Source organism: Mauremys mutica, chromosome 3, assembly GCF_020497125.1.
Source record: "Mauremys mutica isolate MM-2020 ecotype Southern chromosome 3, ASM2049712v1, whole genome shotgun sequence".
Taxonomy (NCBI): Eukaryota; Metazoa; Chordata; order Testudines; family Geoemydidae; genus Mauremys; species Mauremys mutica.
The window spans coordinates 76356473-76378461 of NC_059074.1; the positions used below are offsets into that span (position 1 = coordinate 76356473).

At 41.4% G+C, this 21989-nt stretch overlaps 1 long non-coding RNA gene across 3 annotated transcripts in view; it reads right to left on the minus strand.

Annotated features, from left to right (window-relative positions):
• Positions 1-1159: 1159 nt before the first annotated feature.
• LOC123367286 overlaps positions 1160-21989 on the minus strand; it is a 28033-nt gene continuing 7203 nt past the window's right edge. For 2 of the 3 annotated variants that reach the window (XR_006578389.1, XR_006578391.1), the window contains exon 3: positions 8167-8639. This is a non-coding gene — a long non-coding RNA (uncharacterized LOC123367286). Of the gene's footprint in view, positions 1347-8166; positions 8640-21989 lie in introns of those variants that run through there. The other variant, XR_006578390.1, reaches the window with a different exon arrangement.

Here is a 21989-nt window from a genome sequence, read left to right on the forward strand (position 1 = left end):
GGGAGCTCCCGGCTGGGAACCCTCCTCGGCCCGAGGCAGCTACCCGGCCTGGCCGGAGCTTCCCTGCGCTCACTACGATGAGGAGTCCCCGGAGCTTCCCCGGAGCCGGTACTGGGAGGAGCCCCCAGGATTGCCTAGCGCCCGGTACGACGAGGAGCCCCCAGGCTTGCCTAGCGCCCGCTACGACGAGGAGCCCCCCAGGCCCTGCTGTTACCCGGAGGAGCTGCCCGAGCAGACCTGGCCCGACTTCCCAGAGGAGCTGCCGGACCTGCCGCCAAGCCCTGCTCCAGAGGAGCCGATGCAGACGGACTGGCCCGAACCCAGTGCGGCCGACGAGGTAGGCCCTGAGGGGGAAATGGAGTGTAGCCCGGGGGTAGCCGACCCCTGTCAGGCTGCAGGCACTGAAGTGCCGATGTCAGTGTGTTGCGGCCAGGATCCCCACTGACTGCAGCGGATCCATGCCGCTGCTAGGGCCCCGGGCTGGGACACAGTGGAGTGGGTGGGCCTGTGTCCCCCCTGCCACCCCTCTCACGGGTGGCAGTCTCCCCCTCACACCAGCCCCCCGACCCAAAGGTCTGGACTTACCGGTTGTTTGCTCAGCTCCTGACTGAGGACCTGAGCCCCCGAACTTGAACTGCTGCTCAGCCCTGCCTGAGGATCTGAGCCCTGTGTTTGTTGCTGCCCCGCCCTGAGCTAGGGCCTGGGCTTATACACTGAGCCCGGTATCTTACTGTTGCCCAGCCCCTGCTCCAGAGGGCCTGGGCCTATTTGTACTGCTGTTGCCCAGCCCCTGCTCCAGAGGGTCTGGGCCTATTTGTACTGCTGTTGCCCAGCCCCTGCTCCAGAGGGCCTGGGCCTAATTGTACCGCTGTTTGCTCAGCTCCTGCGTAAGGACCTGAGCCCTGAACTGCTATTGCCCAGCCCCTGCTCCGGAGGGTCTGGGCCGCCTAACGTCATTCCCTGTCACTCCTACAGACTAGCAGGAGATAAGAAGTGAGTTGGTGTGGCTCCCCTCCTGCCCGCTGGAGGGTCGAGCCCCGACCAACTGATTACACTGCTTCAGAAGAATTTCTTGAAATGTTACCTTGCTGTAACAATGTAAGAGCTCCTGTGTCACTTTCCCTGGCACTTTGGGAATCCAGATTCAAATAATGTAGGAAGAAGTTGATGAAAAGAGAGCCAGTAATTGACCTGGCCCTTACAATGTGGCACTTGCGTTCTCATATTAGGACCCTTCAAAGTGAATAGTGAAAGGGTCTGTATAGCTTATATTGTAGATATGAAGTATTAGTTTCTTTCATCTTGTTTTAAAGTTGACAGAAAACATGGATGACGTGTCTGGAACCCTGTGAGGGAGAAATATAAAGAAATTGTACAGTGGAACTTAGATAATTCCTAAATTACAGTTAACAAATGACAGTAAATTTAGAGTTGTCACAATGTGCACTATTTTTGTAATGTAATCTTAAGTGGCTATGATGCGCTCTAACATACAAATACTCCATAAACTCCATTAAAATAACAAAGGAAATTAAAATCACCAAACTTCTCTATATTCAAAGAACATTTTCTTTTAGGGGGAAAAAAAATCTCACCTACCCCCACAAAGAGAGAGGAATTTTAAAGGCAAGGATTAAAAATTAGGCTAACTCATCCTGATGAGTTGCACTGTGTTTCACATGTAACAATTTCTACTGATCACATGCTACCTAAAATACCAGTTACTACTGGATGACTTAAGGAGAGTGTGTCAACCTGAAGTTCTGATTGAAACTTTTAATTCTTACTTTGTTTGATCCCTTAGATTAATTAAAGGTAGATATGTGGCAGAAGAAAAATCCTATTATTACTATAGTTTATATGTGTATTAAAAATACAACATAGGTATGATCTCTACTGTACATGTCTCTTTGCAAAATGGGGCATTTTGAATATGGTTACAAAGAATTAAGAAATGTAGGGGTTAAAAAGCCACTCTTCAAGGATTTTAATCTTTAAGGCCCAAATCCTGCAAACACTTATGCATTTGAGTAACTTTACACTTTTCAGTAGTATAACTGAACTCAGTGGGATTACACTTGGTGTCTACATTTGTAAAAATAATTTCCTTTTCTCGCAATTGTTTTCAGTAATCCATTGATGATACGATTCTGAAATCCATTTTCTTTCAAAAATGCTTTTCTTCTTCATAATTCTGCACACTAGCATGTTATAGTAGGGTAATTTATGAGTTCTGGGCCAATACTATTTATATTTAGAAAAAGATAATATATACAAAGATAAAAATAATGCTTAAGGTCTGACAAACTTACACGAAATTCAGAGTTCAGGACCAATCACTGTCCTTCACTCGTCTTATTTTATCAAATTGTGGCTGCTGATATTCAGTAGTCTAGGGTTTCTTGTGTTGCAATACTTGGGCACAATGTTGTTCATCAAGAAGAGATTTTTGGTCATAGCTCTCTTGAATCTATGTATGAATTAAGATTGGGTTTAGCACAGGACAACCCAGTGATTGACTTCGCCCATCCAGGAAGCGATACAGTGTTTATGATGGTTGGACTATAATCACAATGACATCATGTTCTGTGAATTTGTAAGGGTTATCAAATTTGTGACTTGCTTTCAATTACATTCTAGAGTGTTCAGTCTTTTAGACTGTACGGCGGCCATGTCATTTTAGTGACATCTTTAGACTTTGAAAACAAAATTACACAGCAGAAGGATGACACAGACGGAGCTGATCACAGAACAGTGGCTCAATAAAGTCAGAATCACTTGATCTGCCAGAAGCTGACCTCATTTCTGAATTCTTCTAAACTATAGATGCGCAGCTTTGCATTGAATTTGGAAGAGAAATTATACGTGTATTCATCTGATGTTTGTTTCATTGCAGAATATTATGATGTAATCAATTGTATTCTGTTTTTTAAAAAACATTCCATTTTATTGAGCTTTGGGTTCTTAAAATCATTTGCTAGCAGAAGACGTCAATTATAATTAAGGCTGCATGTTTGTCATAAGCATGAATTTCTTAACAAAAATCATGACTTTTAGGGTCAATAAGACATGATCTTTTATCGAACTGAGGAAGACTCCTCCAGATATTTTTTTCAGAGCTGGTTATTCATAGATTCTAAGGACAGAAGGGATCACTGTAATCATCCAGTCCGACCTTCCACCAGTTTGTGACTATTCTCTTTTTTTTGCCATGAGAAACAGACAGACTTTGCTATAATTAAAGAACATTCAGATCCAAAACCGAAACTGTATGCTAAATTCCTAAATTAGCAATCAGAGCGTGTGGCTGGGAAAGGAATCTTTTCCTGCCTCACTCTGTAAACTGAACTCCCATTATTTCAATGTGAGTAACACATTCAAATCCAGGGGAAATATGCTTCACAATGGGGGAGGGATAGCTCACTGGTTTGAGCACTGGCCTGCTAAACCAGGGTTGTGAATTCAATCCTTAAGAGGGCAATTTAGGGATCTGGGGCAAAAATCTGTCTGGGGATTGGTCCTGCTTGGAGCAGGGGGTTGGACTAGATGACTTCCTGAGGTCCCTTCCAACCCCTGATATTCTATGAGGAAGGAGTTCAGAATCCTTATCAGCTGAAATACTGGATAGGATGGTTCCAGGCTTATATTGGTTTGTCAGAACTTTATTCTTTTACTTCATGTTATAAACAGACTTTCTGAATGTAGTGGTGGTTGTACACCAGCATCTCCTTGGATCAAAGCACTAAGACTTATAACTTTAAGCATTCTCAATCACGCCTGCACTGTATGAGTATTCACACAACACTAACAACTCCCAAAGTTCTGTCCCAGCATCCACTGTGCTCGGTGTAAAATTGGGAATGGATTTCTTTAGCAACAGTCTCTTTTTGACAGGTTTCAGAGTAGCAGCCATGTTAGTCTGTATCCGCAAAAAGAACAGGAGTACTTGTGGCACCTTAGAGACTAACAAATTTATTTCAGCATGAGCTTTCGTGAGCTACAACTCACTTCTTCGGATGCATAGAATGGAACACACAGACAGGAGATATTTATACATACAGAGAACATGAAAAGGTCTCTTTTTGGTTGTTCTAGAGTGTTAGGAAGAAATCTTGCAAGGATATTCCCAGGACATTAGTGATTAGAGGTTGAGGGATTCAAAGAACTGCCCTTCTAGTTTATCTCAATTCTAACCTGGAGGAATCAGGGATGATGAAAGAGCAGTTTAATCCTCATGTGGATGCTAAATCTAAAAACCTTTTTAAAAATTCCACTCCGTGGCTGAGACCTTGTGTGCCAGTGTCATCTCAGAACAATGCGTTAGAGCAGAGTGACAAATGTGTCAAAATATTTTTCATGGAGTGGGATTTTCAAAATCACTTAAGTGTCTTAGGAGCGCAAGTCCCATTGAAAGTGGGATTTGTGTTCCTAACTCATGCAGGCACTTTTAAAAGTCCAGATGATGATCCTTAATTATACTGGTGTGACCAGACACCACTGTTAGATTTTTATTATGATCAGACCTACTTTTAGTAAGTTCTTATTTTTTTAAAAGAGACTTGCAATTCCAAATTGCTTGTGTCAGGATAAACATGACTTGTTTTGATATCCTAAGTACAGTTTTATAAATTAGCCTTACAAGTAATCATGCATGTTTGCAGAATTGCAAAAGCAGTTTTTGTATTCGTTCTAGAGCATATTGTAGGCCTGAGATTTAACTCACCCCATTCTAAACCAGCCTTGGGTGAAACCCAGGGATTTTACCACTAAAATTAAGGAAAAAAAATATTCCACTGCTGCTAAAGTGCCCCCACCTCAGGAATGCCCCTAACAAGAGTTATAACAGCAAAGTTGTAAAGCAGAGACACCCAGGTGCTGGAAGGTTTAGGGAGGAAACAGAAAGACCTCAAGAACTGGTAAAATAGATAAGCTAAGCTCTGACCAGTGAATTTATGCTGACCATCTGCACAAAGAAGGTCATAAATAAATTACAATTTGGACATGAGAAATAAAATGTAAAAAGAGTTGAGCAGGAAGGAGAAAACATAGGTGCCAGTGCATGATTGGTTAAATTGTGTTACCTAGGGATACTGAATAATGTGATAGGTTTAGTGAAGTTAAAGGAGGTAGCTAGTTGTACCTATATAATGTAACAAAAATAATGCTCTTTGGGAACTCCCAGATGAGAGGATCCTGACTGGCCCTTGGGTGAATTTTGTCTGTATATTGGGAGTGGTGAGCATAAGAGATTTGCTTGTGTGATAAACTCAGGACAGACAGCTACAAGGGAGGGATAGAAACCAGTCTCAGGGCTTGGCTACACTTACAAATTTGCAGCGCTGCAGCAGGGTGTGAAAACACACCCTCTCCAGCGCTGCAAATTGCGGCACTGCAAAGCGCCAGTGTGGTCAAAGGCTCCCAGCGCTGTACGTTATTCCCCACAGGGAGGTGGAGTACGGACAGCGCTGGGAGAGCTCTCTCCCAGCGCGGGCGCTTTGACTACACTTAGCGCTTCAAAGCACTGCCGCGGCAGCGCTTTGAAGCACAAAGTGTAGCCACAGCCTCAGTGGGTTAAAAGGCCCTCCTCTCTATCAACTGGGGGGTAACTATGGGTCAATCAGGTTCAGCTGAGAAGGGGTTGCCACGGTATCAATTAGAATCAGCTGAAAGGGAGCTACCTGAAGTTAATTAGGATCAGCTGATTCCAACTAAGGGCTGCCTGAGACCTTTTTAAATCCTCCCCTGGGAGGAAGGATGGGGCAGAGAAGAAGCCCTGTTGCCAGGAGCAGCAAGACAGTGAGCCTCACCAGGAGGAGAGGCAGTATTCTCTCCCACAAGGGAGAAATATACTCTAAAAGGGACTGGTGGAGGAAAGGAACTGACTTCCCCTGTGTCCCAAGGGGGACCAGATTACCCAAGCCTGTCTCACCAGGGCTAAAAGCAGTGGAGGCTGGGGAGACCAAGAAAGTGCCTTGCCACACTTGGTATATGTATTTTCGGTGTGTTGCTAATAAATAGATGTTTAGAGCAGAGCTGTGTAAGGCTCTCTCATTGGGAAAAGGTTCTGCAGTCCCATAAAGCTCCAGGGCCGCCCAGAGGATTCTGGGGGCCCGGGGTCTTCGGCGGTGGGGGGCCCTTCCATTCCGGGACCCACCGCCGAAGTGCCCCGAAGACCCGTGGCGGGGGCCGCCCCGCCGCCGAATTACCGCTGAAGCGGGACCCGCCGCCGAAGTGCAGCCCGGTCTTCGGCGGTAATTCTGCGGTGGGGGGGCCCCCGCCGCGGGTCTTCGGGGCACCTCGGCGGCGGGTCCCAGAACGGAAGGGCCCCCCCGCCGCCGAATTACCGCCGAAGACCGGGCTGAACTTCGGCGGCGGGTCCCGCTCCGTCTTCGGCGGTAATTCGCCAGCGAAGACCGGGAGCGAAGAAGCTCCTGCGCCCGGCCCCGCAAGAGTTTTCCGGGGTTCCCGGAGCGAGTGAGGGACCCCGCTCCAGGGGCCCCGAAAAACTCTCGTGGGGGGGCCCCTGTGGGGCTCGGGGCCTGGGGCAAATTGCCCCTCTTGCCACCCCTCTGGGCAGCCCTGTAAAGCTCTGAGGGAAAGGGCAGGTACTTAAATTGACCAGGTTTCTTCTTGAGCCCTGTGGTAAAGATAAGTGCCTTACATCCTAAGCCCTTGGAAGGGAAAGTGTGTGGGTGCCTAAAGTGATTGGGTTATGCCTTGAGCCCTAGGTAGGGTATAGGCAGGGTGCCCTAGATTTTTTTATTTTTTTTATTTTTTTGCAAGTGACAATATGCTTTTGGGGCTGGACAGCTGTGACTGGTGAATAGAACAAGCTATGACATTCTTCCTCTCTTTTTGAAAGGGTAAGGACTTGATTCTACTCCTACTGAAGTAGATGATGTGGGTGGGAGAAAAAATCTCTTCCATGACTCACTCAGTCTTTGCCAGCTGAAGGTCATATAAACTTGTACCTTCTTTCAAATTAATTTGAACAAATTACCATTGTGCCACCAAGCCGTCCTGTTAATTATTTCTCCTTGCATCATTATTCCTTAATTCCAAAATCTCTTACTCATTCATTTTTAAACATGCTTTACTCATTTAGCATATCTTGGAACTGCCAACTCTAATTTCTGGGCAAAGAAAATTAACCATTTCAGTGTTTTATGGGCCAAAGCAGCTGGTGATGTTTGTTAGCTATTTGAACCCAGCCCTTGTTGCCACCAACAATACCTAGTAGAAACACATCAATTGAAAGTTCAACTATAGAAGTGTTCAGAGCACTGGTATCTGCTGACAGAATTTTTGGTCATCACAACTAAGTCTACACTTACCTGCCGGGTCGACGTGGTGAGTTTGACTTCTCGGAGTTCGAACTATTGCGTCTAATCTAGACGCGATAGTTCGAACTCCCCGCGCGCTCCGGTCGACTCCAGTACTCCACCACTGCAAACGGCGGTGGCGGAGTCGACCTTGGAGCCGTGGACTTCGATCCCGCGGCGTCTGGACGGGTAAGTAGTTTGAACTAGGGTACTTCGAGTTCAGCTACACTATTCACGTAGCTGAACTTGCGTACCCTAGTTCGACCCCCGCCCTTAGTGTAGACCTGCCCTTAGTGTTAGCTGCAGAGATTTGCTGTATGAGTGTTATTAATGAGGAGAAAAATTGGCTGTATTGAATCAACAGTGATATAAAATATTGGATTTAGACCTTTTGTTGAAGGTCTCTGTTTCCTGTAATTTCCTCATATATATCGGTGTAACTCAAGATTCAATATTTACATCTCATCGACACCACCTACGAAGTACTCAGTTCCATCAGAAGAAACTTTACCTACATGAAAGCAATTTCTGGACTCATGAAACTTTGCAGAAGTACTGCTAGAGTTTTTTTTGTGTAAGTGTGAAAGCAGCTTCATCTCTGCTCTTTAAAGCGTTACTTGCTGTTTTTATGCTATACACAAATAAAATTTTAATATTATACATTCTTAAACAACACACACAAATTATACCATATAAAACATTTATTCTATAAATATAAAGTAATAATAATTATGGCACTTCTATTGTACCTTCCATGTGAGTGTCTCAAAACACCTCAGTGAATTAGGTCTCATAACATCTCTGTCACATAAGTATTTTCTTTCCTATTTTATAGATGGGGAAACTGAAGCCTGGAGCGATGTACAAGTCTGTGAAGAAGTTGGGAATGTAGAGCTAGGGCTCCTGACAGAAGCTTATGTTTCAACTGCATGACCATCCTCCTCCAATACTCAGGCTTAGTGACATAACTCAAACAACAAAATAATATAGAGAACCAATCCGATTATAATGAAGAAACAAACATTGCACATTAAAAAAAACAGCAACAACAAATTAGAAAAAATTAGGAATAAATATGGGTCTCATAGCCAGGGTCCTATCCTTTCTATGAGTCAACAACCATGAAATCCACCCCTTTCTGCATAACTGTGCTCCAGAATCTCAGCTTTCCTTTAAAAAAAAAGTTTCTAGTTGTGAAGATCACTTTGAAAATGTGAACTATTTGTAAACCTTTGCAATGCGGTCTTCTTGGATCGGCAAATAGCTCTGAGAGGTCGGAACTGATTCACTCATCCCAATGGATTATTAACTCTGAAACTTAAAAAAAGACAATTTAAATATCAACATTATCAACTATTCCTATGCTGTCATAAACAGTTAGTTAAGGGTTAAGGTTTTTGTCTACCTGTAAAGGGTTAACAAGCAGTACCTGTGGACACCTGACCAGAGGACCAATGAGGGACTAGATATTTTCAAATCCCTGTGGAGGGAAGTTTTTTTCCTGTTCTTTGTTTGAGAGTGTCTCTCTTGGGAATTAAGAGAGTCCAGACATCTTAATCAAGTCCTCCCAGGTTTCTGCAATAAATTCTTCTCTTCAAGCTAGTGAGTATTGGCAAGGAACTAGTATTCTTATACTTTTATTTCTGTATTTGCAATTCTGTGTTTTGCTATAGAATTTCTTTAAGTCTGTACTGTGATTGCTTTTACTGAGAAAGAAGGGAGGGGGAATTCCCTCCAGAGATTGATAAGTTTAGACCCTGTATATTGTTCCATCTCGGTTACAGAGACAGTGACTTTCTTTTTTATTCTTTAATAAATTCTTTTCTATTAAGGACTTGGTTGGTCTTTCCTTGGGTGGATTCTCAGGGAAAGAGGAGGAGGGAGGTATCTCTCTGTAGTTAGATCCCGGTGTCTCTCCTAGGAAAAGGGAGGGGGGAGGAAACAGGGGGGAATGGTTTATTTCTCCTGGGTGTAAGAACTCCATGGATTTGGGGCTCTTGGGATCCCCAAGGATTTTGGGGAAGGACTGTGTCCCAATCCACGTTCCTGATTGGGTGGTGGCAGCTTTTACTAGATCTAAACTAGGATTTTAGTTTAGAGGGAAACCAGTGCAGGTCCCCATTTTAGAACCCAACAGCTCTAAGTGGGGGTAAGACCTATGACATATGCCAATCATTTCAGCAGAAGTATTCAGTTTAGGTGCTTATTCTAGAGAGTTACAATCTACCATTCATGCTGTCACAAGTGTTAAAGTCTCACCTGTCCTATCTATCTACCAAAACCTCCACCTTCTCCCTGACAACTTGTACAATGTACTGCCAATACAAAAACCAACACAAAATATAAAAAAATGGATATATGTGACAGTGTAAAATAAATGTAACAATACAAAAGTAAATAACAAAGGGGCTATGGTGCTGATTGTATTGCTCATTTCCATACATAAATAAAAACCTCCATTACAAAATTGGAATGAAGCTGCCACAGAATTTTTAGTGTGCTGCACCAAAGTACCTCAGAACTTGCTGCAGAATTAACATAAGAACATAAGAATGGCCATACTGGGTAGACCAAATGTCCATGTAGCCCGGTATCCTGTCTGCTGACAGTGGCCAATGCCAGGTGCTCCAGAGGGAGTGAATCCAACAGGTAATCTCTCCTGCCTCTCTCTCCTGCCATCCATCTCCATCCTCTGACAAACAGAGGCTAGGGACACCGTTCCTTACCCATCCTGGCTAATAGCCATTAATGGACTTAACTTCCATAAATTTATCTAGTTCTCTTTTAAACGCGTTATAGTCCTAGCCTTCACAACCTCCTCAAGCAAGGAGGTCCACAGGTTGACTGTGCGCTGTGTGAAGAACTTCCATATATTTGTTTTAAACCTGCTACCCATTAATTTCATTTAGTGGCCCCTAGTTCTTATATTATGGGAACAAGTAAATAATTTTTCCTTATTCACTTTCTCCGCACCACTCATGATTTTATATACTTCTATCATACCCACCGTAGTCTCCTCTTTTCCAAGCTGAAAAGTCCTAGCCTCTTTAATCTCTCTTCATATGGGACCCATTCCAAACCCCTAATCATTTTACTTGCCCCTCTCTGAATCTTTTCTAATGCCATTATATCTTTTTTGAGATGAGGCGACCACATCTGTACACAGTATTCAAGACGTGGGTATACCATGGAGGGGGAAGGCATAGCTCAGTGGTTTGCACATAGGCCTTGTCATGAATAGTTAGTAAAGGGTTAAAGCATAGTACTGGTGGGCACCTGACCGGAGGACCAATCAGGGAAGAGATTTTGAAACTCCTAGGAGGGAACTTTTTCTCTCTGTTTGGGGGGGTCTTGGTCTTTGGCCGTTTGGAGTTCAAGAGACCAGACGAGTTAATCAAGTCCCTACAAGTTCCACCTTTCTGAACTAATTTCTTCTAGTCAAGATAGTGAGTATTAGAAAGATACTTTGTGCCCTTATCTAATAATCCTATGTTTGCAATTCTGTGTGTTTGTTATTGATTATTCTTAATTCTGCTTGTACTGGTTGTACTGAGAAAGAGAGAGAATTCTCTCCAGAACTTAGCAAGGTTATACCCTATGAGTGCCCAGCTTGGATTCATAGAGATTCTGTGTTTTCTTTTGTTCTCTTAATAAATTCTTTTCTTTTCTTTGGACTTGGTTAATTCCTTCCCGTGGGGAAATTCAGGGGAAGGGGAGGGGGAAGTGGGCTGCTTCCCTGTGTGTAGAGATTCAAGGCGTTTGAATCCAGGCATACCTGTCTCCGGAGCAGGCTGGAGAGAGGGAAGAGGGGGGAGGTTCCTCCTCTGTGAATTGATCTGTGTTCCCAAGGGGGGAAACAGGGGTGTCCCGGCCCACGGAATTGACCGGGTGGTGGCAGCCGAAGGGGAGACCTACCCTAGGATTTTGGGGTGGGGGGAAGACATGCGGGTCCTCACTTTGAAACCGCCCAGTTTCAAGTGAGGGTAGACTCTGACAGGCCTACTTAAACCCAGAGTTGTAAGTTCAATCTTTGAGGAGGCCATTTAGGGATCTGGGGGAAATTTTTTTTGTCAAGGACAGTACTTGGTTCTGCTAATGAAGGTAGGAGACTCAACTCAACTCAACAACCTTTCAAGGTCCCTTCCGGTTCTATGAGATAGGTATATCTCCATATATTATATAAGGGCAATAAAAATTTCTTCATCTTATTCTCTAACCCTTTTCCAATGATTCCTAACTTCCTGTTTGCTTTTTTGACTGCCACTGCACACTGCGTAGAATGTCTTCAGAGAACTATCCAAGATCTCTTTCCTGATTAGTTGTAGCTAAATTAGCCCTCATCATATTGTATATATAGTTGGGGTTATTTTTTCCAATGTGCATTACTTTACATTTATCCACATTAAATTTCATTTGCCATTTTGTTGCCCAATCACTTAGTTTTGTGAGATCTTTTTGAAGTTCTTCACAGTCTGCTTTGGTCTTAACTATTTTGAGCAGTTTAATATAGTCTGCAAACTTTGCCACCTCACTCTTTACCCCTTTCTCCAGATCATTTATGAATAAGTTGAATAGGATTGGTCTTAGGACTGACCCTTGGGGAACATCACTAGTTACCCCTTTCCATTCTGAGAATTTACCATTTATTCCTACCCTTTGTTCCCTGTCTTTTAACCAGTTCTCAATCCATGAAAGGATCTTCCCTCTTATCCCATAACAACTTAATTTACGTAAGAGCCTTTGATGTCAAATGCTTTCTGGAAAGCTAAGTGTAGTAAGAGGAGGCCCTAAAATATAAACCTTGGTATCAGAGGCCTGGTATGAGGCCAGAGGCCTGAACTGAAGTAACGAACAAGACTTTGCTAACATAAAGCAAAGTTAAGCTGTGAGCCAGAGGCCGGCCCGGTTCACAGAAGCTGGCAAGGAAAAGGGCTGATGCTGCAGAAATACATATTCACCTAGCATATTAAAGGATAAACACAGCATTAGAACATATTATACTGAAACATTCCATAGATAACGAAAGGACAGGCCGACCCATCCCAATGACAGGGGCAAAAGGGTAAAATGATGGATAGAGTTGTTTTGTTCGACCCAACATGTACAAGGTAGAAGGCGGTGCCTTAATACGTAGAAAGGTTGTAACCTCAATACGTCAGGTGTGATGTGTAACTTGTTTGTATCTGTGTATAAGAATGCATCCTTGGGGCGGTGTTTTGTCCAGCCTAGGGGGCAGTGGAAATCCCGCCACTGACTGAGCTGAGTCCATTGTCAGGGAGTACATATGTACTGGCTAGCTGTATCGCAGCAGCACCTTGGACTACGTTTGCCGGGGAGCCGGAGGCTGTACTTTTTTCGACAATAAACCTGGCCGACGTGCCTTCGTACCTTACTAGACTTTGTGGTTATTGGGGGTTCTCATCGGGTCTTCTGGGTCAGCTATCTTCGAAGAGCTGGGGCAGCACACAGAGGGAACACACGCACGCAGCTGAGTGATATCAACATTGGAAAGAGCAGAGCACCACACCGGTACAACTCTGACAACACTGGTGACCCCGACCTCTGATCTGGTGAGTAAGCGAGCTGTCCGCTGTAAGAATCGCAATCTAACATGGCAGAAAACCTCGAGCTAGGGAACCCCCTAATCCCCTCCCTTTTAAGCCCCACGGAGTTTGATAACTCCTGGACCCGCCGGATTGCCAGTAAAGGGGGTCCATATAAATTTAAAAAAGAGAGTGGGGAAACATGGACTGGCATATGTAGAGCGACGGTACAGACCGAGGCTCTAAAAAATAGTAATAAAAGTAAAAAAGCAAGAATTTTGCAACTCCTGTCTATGGCAGTGAAATGGCTTAAACAGCATGCTGGCATGCTGGCCAAACAAGTAACAGTAACAAAGAAAGAGTTAAAAAAATCAAAAAAAGCTACACAGCCCTGGAATGCTCCCACCCCCCTTGCAGGGTGGCAAGCAGCCCAGAGACAACCAGTACAAAAACAAAGTGAAACACTGGAAACAGCTGTAAGGAACTTACAAAAAATACATGTGCCGTCCCCTGTTATAAATATTAGTGGGAAACAGCATGCTTCAGGTAGCTACTCTCTGCCTGAAGAATGGGGACAGAAGTGGAAAAAGGTGGCCCTAGTAAAATTAAAAAATGAAATGGGGTCCACTGCATTGCAACCATCACCTTATGATAAAAGCCAGGTTCCAGTTAAACTTAAACCGGAACCTAGACTGGTGCCTGTCAGAACGGGACAAGTAAGTGCACAGAAGGAAAGAGTAGCAAACAATACTCTCACTGAATTGGTAAATCAAATGAAGGAAAAAATGGAACAGTTCACAGAGCACATTAGGAGACAGGAGCTGCGACTCGATCGCAGGGGAGTGAATAAAAAAGAATTTCAAAGTAAAAAACTAAAATTAAGCGGGTTAACACCTAGAATTAATGCATTAATACATGGAGCTGCCCAAAAACAGTTAACTGCAGCAAAAAAGGGCACTCCCACTATCCATTTGGCATGCACACAAAAGCAACAAACACTGGGGGAACACATTCAGGTTTTACAAGAGCAGGTAACTACCCCCAATCTCCTCTCACAGCCAGGATAAAAACCAGGGGCGCAATTCCCAGCTGTGCAGGTTCCCAATTGCTTTGACCCATGGAACCACACTCCGCGCTCTTATCTGAAAATAGAACCTTCTTTTTCATATATTTTTACATACCGGTTAAGTTTTGTCTTTATATGTTTTCTCAGTTTGCTAAACTTGCTGCTGCTGCTGCTGCTTGTACTTTCAAATACCTTTATAGAGTTAATCTCTCTTGGCTCAGGTCTCGCTACCTTCCTAGGTTGCTCTTCACCCCCCTTCTTCCCCCCTTTCCCCCCCCGCCTCTCCTCACAGAGAATAGAATTTTGGCGCCATTTGTTTTTAATTGTAAGTTTGTCTTGTATGTCATGTGTGTGTCTTATGTCTATGTTGTGTGTGTCACGTGACTATTTTTTTAAAATTATTTTAATTTTCTTGCAACAAAAGTCAATTTTATACCCCTTTAAAAATATATATATATATATGAGCTGTGGTACCACACTATTTTAAGATCATGGTTGGGGTATAATCATACCATTAACACCAATTTTTGTGCAAAGTTCAAAAAGGTTTCAGTTACAAATATATGTACATATATTTTTGCCTCAACAAATAATGCAATTGCAAACAAAAAGAATTCTCTTTTATCAATCACAGTTTTGTTTTTTAATTTTTTTAAAATTGTTATTCAAAGAAAAAATGTAAGGGGAAACATCAACATGTTGACTATTGCTCAAGAGTTTATGTTTTTCTATGTGTCTGACAATTTTATTCTTTACTATTGTTTCAACTAATTTTCCCAGTACTGATGTTAGACTTAACAGTCTGTAATTGCAGGAATCACCTCTAGAGCTCTTTTTAAATATTGGCGTTACATTAGCTATCTTCCAGTCACTGGATACAGAAGCTGATTTAAAGGACAGGTTGCAAACCATAGTTAATATATTCTCATGAGGATGGAGTAGCTGGAGGATCCCCCAAAGAGATTGTGTATTCCGGTATTCTCATTTTCCCCCACAATGTCTGCAGTCCCCCACCATGTGTCTTGTCTGTGTGTAAATATGACAATTTCTGGCATTTGGAACTGAGTCCATTATTGAGTATGTAGTGCTGTTGTAGCGAGACATGGTGGATGAGGTAATATCTTTCATTGGATCAACTTATTTTGGTGAGAGACGTGCGTGAAGAAGAGCTCTGTGTAAGCTCAAAAACTCCTCTCTCTCACCAGCAGAAAGCAATAAAAGATATTAACACACCCACCTTGTCTCTCCATTATTGAGTACACATTTAGTGTTCAAAGAATCTATGTATGTTATTTGTCCTTCTCTTCCTCCATGTACTCTTTCTTCCACTGTGATCCTTATGCTTGTGCTATGTTTCCCTCAAACTGACACCATGTTGTCATCACCATCTTCTCTTAGGAGAGAAACTATGGCATGAGTCATCCACAGACTAATGTCTTGTCTAGTTGCTCTGATAAAACCTGCAGAGACCTCTAATTAGTGACTAACCTGCATCACATCACTTGTACACACTACCCCTGACCAGACATGCCAAACCCGCAGAAAAAACGCAGAAATTGAAGTTGTTTTTGGCTTAATTGGCTTGTGAGTTGCTTGTTGCTAGTTTTTGGCTTGTAGCTTGTTGCGTCTTCTTTTTTTATCAGCTCCCAGCAAGCAGAGGTAAGGGGGAGGAGCAAGCAGAGGCAAGGGGGGGGGAAGAGAGTCAGGGGTGCACAGTGGGCCCACCACAGTCCCAGACTGCAAACTGGGGGCATCTAATCACATAGAGTGTTGGGGTTCTTAGGGATTGGCTTGTTTTGGCCTTGTTTTGAAATGGGATTAGCTTGATTTTTGGCTTATCGTGAAAGTTGGGGGGGCTTATTTACTCCATGAAAGTTGCAAAGAGTCCTGTGGCACCTTATAGACTAACAGACATATTGGAGCATGAGCTTTCTTGGGTGAATACCCACTTAGTCGGATGACATGCATCCAACGAAGTGGGTATTCACCCACGAAAGCTCATGCTCCAATATGTCTGTTAGTCTATAAGGTGCCACAGGACTCTTTGCTGCTTTTACAGATCCAGACTAACACGGCTGCCCCTCTGATACTTGACTCCATGAAAGTTGGCAACTATGCCCTGAACCCACTTCCTGACTTCCTCCTTTTCCAATATGAAAAATAAACTGATACTGCTTTGTACCAAATTGCCATTATCAAAACCAACCTTTTCTAAATTTTGGTAAACGTTTGGTTTACTTAAGAAAAAGAGAAAAGAAAATGTCACGCACCTCTGTTACTTTTTTGTTTAGATTGTATGGGCTTACACATGGGGAAATTGGGAGAGGGAAAACCAATATATCCTTAAATAGCCCTCAGAATTTTCTTTCAATACATCAAAAGTGGCCAAAAATAAGGAAAGACGGAAAATCTAATCAGAAAGCCTGTTCTCATGAAGTCCTAGCTCAATTCGCAGACCAAAGAAATATAAACTCAGATAAACCTTTGGGGTCAGATTTTCAGACATGTTCAGCACCCATTGTTAGGGTCAGATTACCAGAAACTCTCAGTTCACATTTGGTTACTTCACATAACCAGATTTTCAAAAGCGAGTTCAGCACCTAGAATATTGGTCACTTCATTTAGGTGCCTACATGGGAGCTATTTTGAAAACCTGGCACTTGGATGCTTATCTGGGCTGAATCTCCAAAACCTTTTGAAGTCTGCCGGTTATCTCTTATCTCTCTTCCTTCCCATCTCTCTTTCCTACCTGCCCCTACCATTTCTTTTTTAAAATTACTGATTTAATTTTTGTATGTAAGGAATACTGGTGCTCCTGTGGGTGATGAATTTTATAGCCAGATCAATTGTTAAAGGAAAAAAAGATAAAAAGCATTTGTACTCAGTATTAGAATTATTACATTTTTCTCATATATTCATTACAACATGCTTCACAGACCACTAGTGTATATTTTCAGAAATAAAAACATAAACATAAAGCATGTGTACCTCTTTTTACTCTAATGCGCTATTTCCAATTAAATTTGATTCCCTCCTCTTGAAGCATGTAGGCTATGGAAATAGTGAATTAAACTGTGCAATTAAAGTAGCAAACATAATGCACTGATATACAACATACTTGATTTTTGCACTGGTGTAACCATTTGAGATCAAGATAAAGTAAGTGACGTTTCCTGAGCAAAGTTTTCTATTAATGAAACTGGAACCAGACAAGAGATTTATACTTTTCATATTTTATGTATTATATTTTATGGCTCTGGATACAGACTTCCCCAAAATCATGTTCTAATTGGCTTGTTGGGCCTTTTAGATGATGTCATAGCCATGCATCCATTTGAGATCAAAATCAATGTGAACATGTTATTCTCACACAAGGGCATACCCGAAAAGCCTAATGAAGGCCCTTTCTCCAATGTTGCAAACCATCAACCTCACCTTGCATTTCATTTTGGTAATGTAATTCCAGCTATGTTTATGTCTGTCAAGCCTTCTAATTTTACAATTTTTGATGTAGCTCTATCACCATAGAGATTAAACACCCAGTTAATATTTCCTAGATAAGAAGCATTTCTCATGTCCATTTTACTATCATGTCCCATCAATACTTTTCATGGCCATTTAGCTCGACTAATGACTTCCAAATGACTACAAAACACACAAGTCTCCCAGGGTGTTGCAAAGTGTGGGAGCCTTAATTTCAAAATGCCTGTCTGAATTGCATTAATGTAAATATTTGACCTATGCACACCCTTGGGCAAAATGTGGTCAAGCAAGTTGTAGTAAAAATAAAAAGATTTTCAGTCTGTTTTGCTTTTCTATATGGAAATACTGTTAAATTTCTCTCCATTTCGATTCCAGGTCCAGCAACGGAAAGCTTTTACCTGTTTTTGATACAGTATGTCATGTCAAGATTCCAGGGAAGGGATCTTTTACAGTGTATTTGATACTTGTATAAAAGCATAACAAACTATGTGTAATGTATAAATTCCAATCTACATTTCTGATGTCACCATGACATTTAACTCTAGTATTTTATTTGTTGTGAACATATTAGTTGTGTCTTGCTGTGACTAATACTATTGATAGGAGTCATTTTCACAGCGCTGGAAGCAAACTATATGAATTTGGTGTAAGAATTACATAATGCAAAACTACTAATAAAATTAATAATAATTTGCCAAGGTGTAACCTGGTTTGCCTACAGGAAGATAAACTGTAGCTAAAAATGAGAAAAAGCCACCTTTGCTACCTAGGATCTTTGCAGCACTAGCTAATATATTTGACAAAGTATCTATATAAGTAATGCATTTAAAAATACGACTTTATAGCTGTCTGTAACTTCACTACAGTGTGCAAAGTGGCACAGTAATACTTTAAAGACAAAATTATCTTTTGCAGTGGCAACACCATATGCTTACTTCAGTAACATCTGTGTTATTTGCATGTTGTTGGACATGTGGTTAGATTTAGAAAAGAACTTCCTCTTACTCTGTACAGTAGATTTTATTAAAAGTAAACATATAAAATGATCTTGAATTCTGGTTACTAGTTATACTATATGGCAATGAGATCTGAAAATGTTAATTTTAAAGGGGGAAAAAAAGAAGCTATAAAAGCAATAAAAAGTTTATATAGTTTTGAAGCAATATTAATTTTTTTCATTAATTATTTTAAAATACAAAGCCCAGTAACTTTGGGCATGCTTGTTAAAAATATATTCTTAATCTCAAGGTTTCAATATTAAATATAGATTATTTATGTCAAATGTTATGTTGACAAATTTAATTGACCGTAATTGTCAAAATTGCTGGTCATTAATTTATTTTCAGATTTTGTGTGTGAAAATATAAACCTGCAAAAGTGCCATTGTCAATTATGAGCCATTTGAAGTGACCTAATTAGCATTGTGTGATGAACCAACACATGGAAAAGCAAATGAGGACACATGCTAGGGACATAATTGAATGTGATGTGAATACTAATACTGGCTTTATACTATTCAATTAATCATAAAAAAATCCAGTGCAAAGGACTTACTTTTATGTTAATTTTTTATTTGCTAGAATAGATTGAAAGAAAATGAGTAAAACATGAATTCTTTCCACAATGAAAAGTAATTTCCAGTAGAAGGATGAGAAAAAAGAACAAGGGAACTTATATAAACACTATGGGGCTAAATCCAGTTTTATGCCAGTGTGACTCAAAACAGGGGAGTAAAACTGGTGTAATGCAATTGAGAAGATGATTTTCTCCATGCTTTATTCAGTTTTCTTTTCTCCACACCTTTTTAGGTTCTCTGGACTCAGAACCCTTTCACCTTTCTGTCTTCAGCATGAGCCTTGCCGCCCCCTTAGCAGTTGAAATCCTTGAAAAGGAGACTGGCATATCCTGTCACATTTCACACAGGTGGTGGAACATGTTTGAAATGTAAAGGCCAAGTGTCCCCCTCACGTCCATGGGTGGAGGGGAGCCAAAAGCCATGTCTTCATGGCATTTTCCCCCAACATTGTGTAAGCCTTTCTATGGGTGGACTCTTTGGGGGAGAGGGAACAGCCATTCTTAGGGACATTATCTCCTGTCAGCCTTGTTGAGATTTGATGTAAGTTAGTTCCTACTCTTTCAGGAACATATGGGTTTGTCCTCTGCTGAATTAACTCTTTGCAGGGGTTGGTGGTGGAGTGTTCATGGGCACTGGCAGACTCTGAAGGAACTGGGCTGTCTTGGAGGATATCAGAAGATGCGTGACGATACAGGATGTGTATCCCTGTTAGATTTTGGGCGTGTGCATGCCCAAGGCTTCTCTCTGTTCCATGGGAGGTTAAGAAAACCATGCCCCCTAGTGGAATAATCAGTTGGAAAAGTCGACATGACTTGGTGCAGAGTCAGAGACCTGAACTGGGAGTAGGCTTAAACCTCCCAGTTTCTGAAGATGTACATTTTAGGAGGTGGAGTGGGGGGAGGTGGGAAAAAGGAGAGAGAAAAGGCAGAAATGAGGGGGAGAATCAGGTTTGGGGTGGAGTGACTTACAGCCTTAGCCTTAGCCTATAACATTTAAAATATCACAGAGATTACACAGTGGTGGGAGGGAAATATGGTGAAGATAGGAAAAACCTTTCACATCCCACTCTACATTCCTTAAGCTTCTTTTTTAAAAAAAGCTGTGCAACACACATCCCAGGCACAGGTCTTTTCCCCTTGGTTTTGGTGACAAAGTCCCATTGCTGCACATTTGGCAGTTGATACATGGCTATGACATCATCTAAAAGGCCCAACCAGCCAATTAGAACATGATTTTTGGGAAGTCTGTATCCAGAGCCATAAAATATAATACATAAAATATGAAAAGTATAAATCTCTTGTTTGGTTCCAGTTTAATTAATAGAAAACTTTGCTCAGGAAATGTCACTTACTTTATCTTTGACTAATATTCAAATCAATATTCTGTCTGTGGTGTAAATTACGAAGACCAAATTGTTTCCCTGTCAAACAAATATAGTTTTCATATCTCTGATAGTACAAAGCCAGAACCATTTATTCTGCAAAAGGTTTTTCAGAGAACTAATTAGAACATCAAGTGGGGTGGTGCTCAAAGGAAAATGAATGAGAAATAATGAGAAAAACTAATCCAATAATTATTTAAAGTAGTGGGTGTTAGCTTCTACTCTGATCTGGTGGTGGTAGATGGGAGAAGCTTCAAAGTAACAATACGCATCCAGCCATTGAGGACATTTTATTCTCCTATTCATAGTTTACTGCATTACAAAAATCCAGTAGATTTAGTCTGTTTTTCAATTACACTGGCCACTTACACATGTACTGCAAAGCTCTCTGTACCATTGCGCTGGTCAACAAAAGACAATGATTAAATTCTAAAAAAGCTTTAGATGAAACTGCTGCAACAATAGGCATAGGTAATCAGAGGTATAATCACTTTCTGCTAGAAATCTGTAGCTGTAAAATGAACAGAAATACACGGTGGGCTTTGAAGTCCATTTTCATGCAGAGATCAAATAGCTCTGTCAGATTTATTCTTAACAGTTTTGAAGTGTAAATGTACACCAATTCAGGGTCAAGGAATTATTTACTGTACTCTATATTGAGCATGCATATATTTAGATAACGTATTTCATATGTTGGACAATATTATGTTTGTTTAACTGCCCGGTTTTTTTTATTTAACAAGGAGAAATATACATAGAGCTGCTTAGTCATTTTGCAGTCATTCTAAGGTATAGCATATTTGATGATATGTTGCCAAACGTTGTACTAGCATTTTCAGGGGCTTCCAGGGTCTAAGATTTAAAATGGAAGAACACAATAGTAGCATGTATTTGATTATACAAAATTATGATGGAACTCTTCTTATTGATATGCAGATCTATTGCATATTTCTAAGCATGCTTTTAAAATTCCAAACAGCCTGCATGCTACTATATGAAACCACTGAAATACATTGAAATCTCAACCCTGGCTGGGATGATTTAGTTGGGGATTGGTCCTGCTTTGAGCAGGGGGTTGGACTAGATGACCTCCTGAGGTCCGTTCCAACTGTGATAGTCTATGATTCTATGATATTCTATGATCTCTCAACTGTCATTATTGAATGAATGGGAATATATTTCCAGCATAGCTGCATACAATAGTCACTATTATAAATACAGAAAATAATTGATCTCTCAGATATCAGTGTGTATTAACTTTGGGTAAATGTTTATCTTAAAAATATCAGGATGCATACATACATACATAAAGTTGAATTTTACAGAATTCAAGAGTGCATTAACTCTTGTATACCACAGAGTTAAAAGTGCAGGAAAAATACATGCAATACTAATACAACAATATAGCAATCTGTGGGCTAGCTTTTTCAGATGGCACATTTAATTCCCAGTTTGAGAACTCACTGTATAATAGTGCATGTGCAAAAATCTGTTTTTAAATTTGGATGCCTAAATGTAGGCATCTAAGTCCATATTTAGACATGTGGTTTGATTCTGAGAAGTGCTGAGCATCCACAACTCCCAGTGAAATTCAGCATCTATTCTTTGAAAATATTAG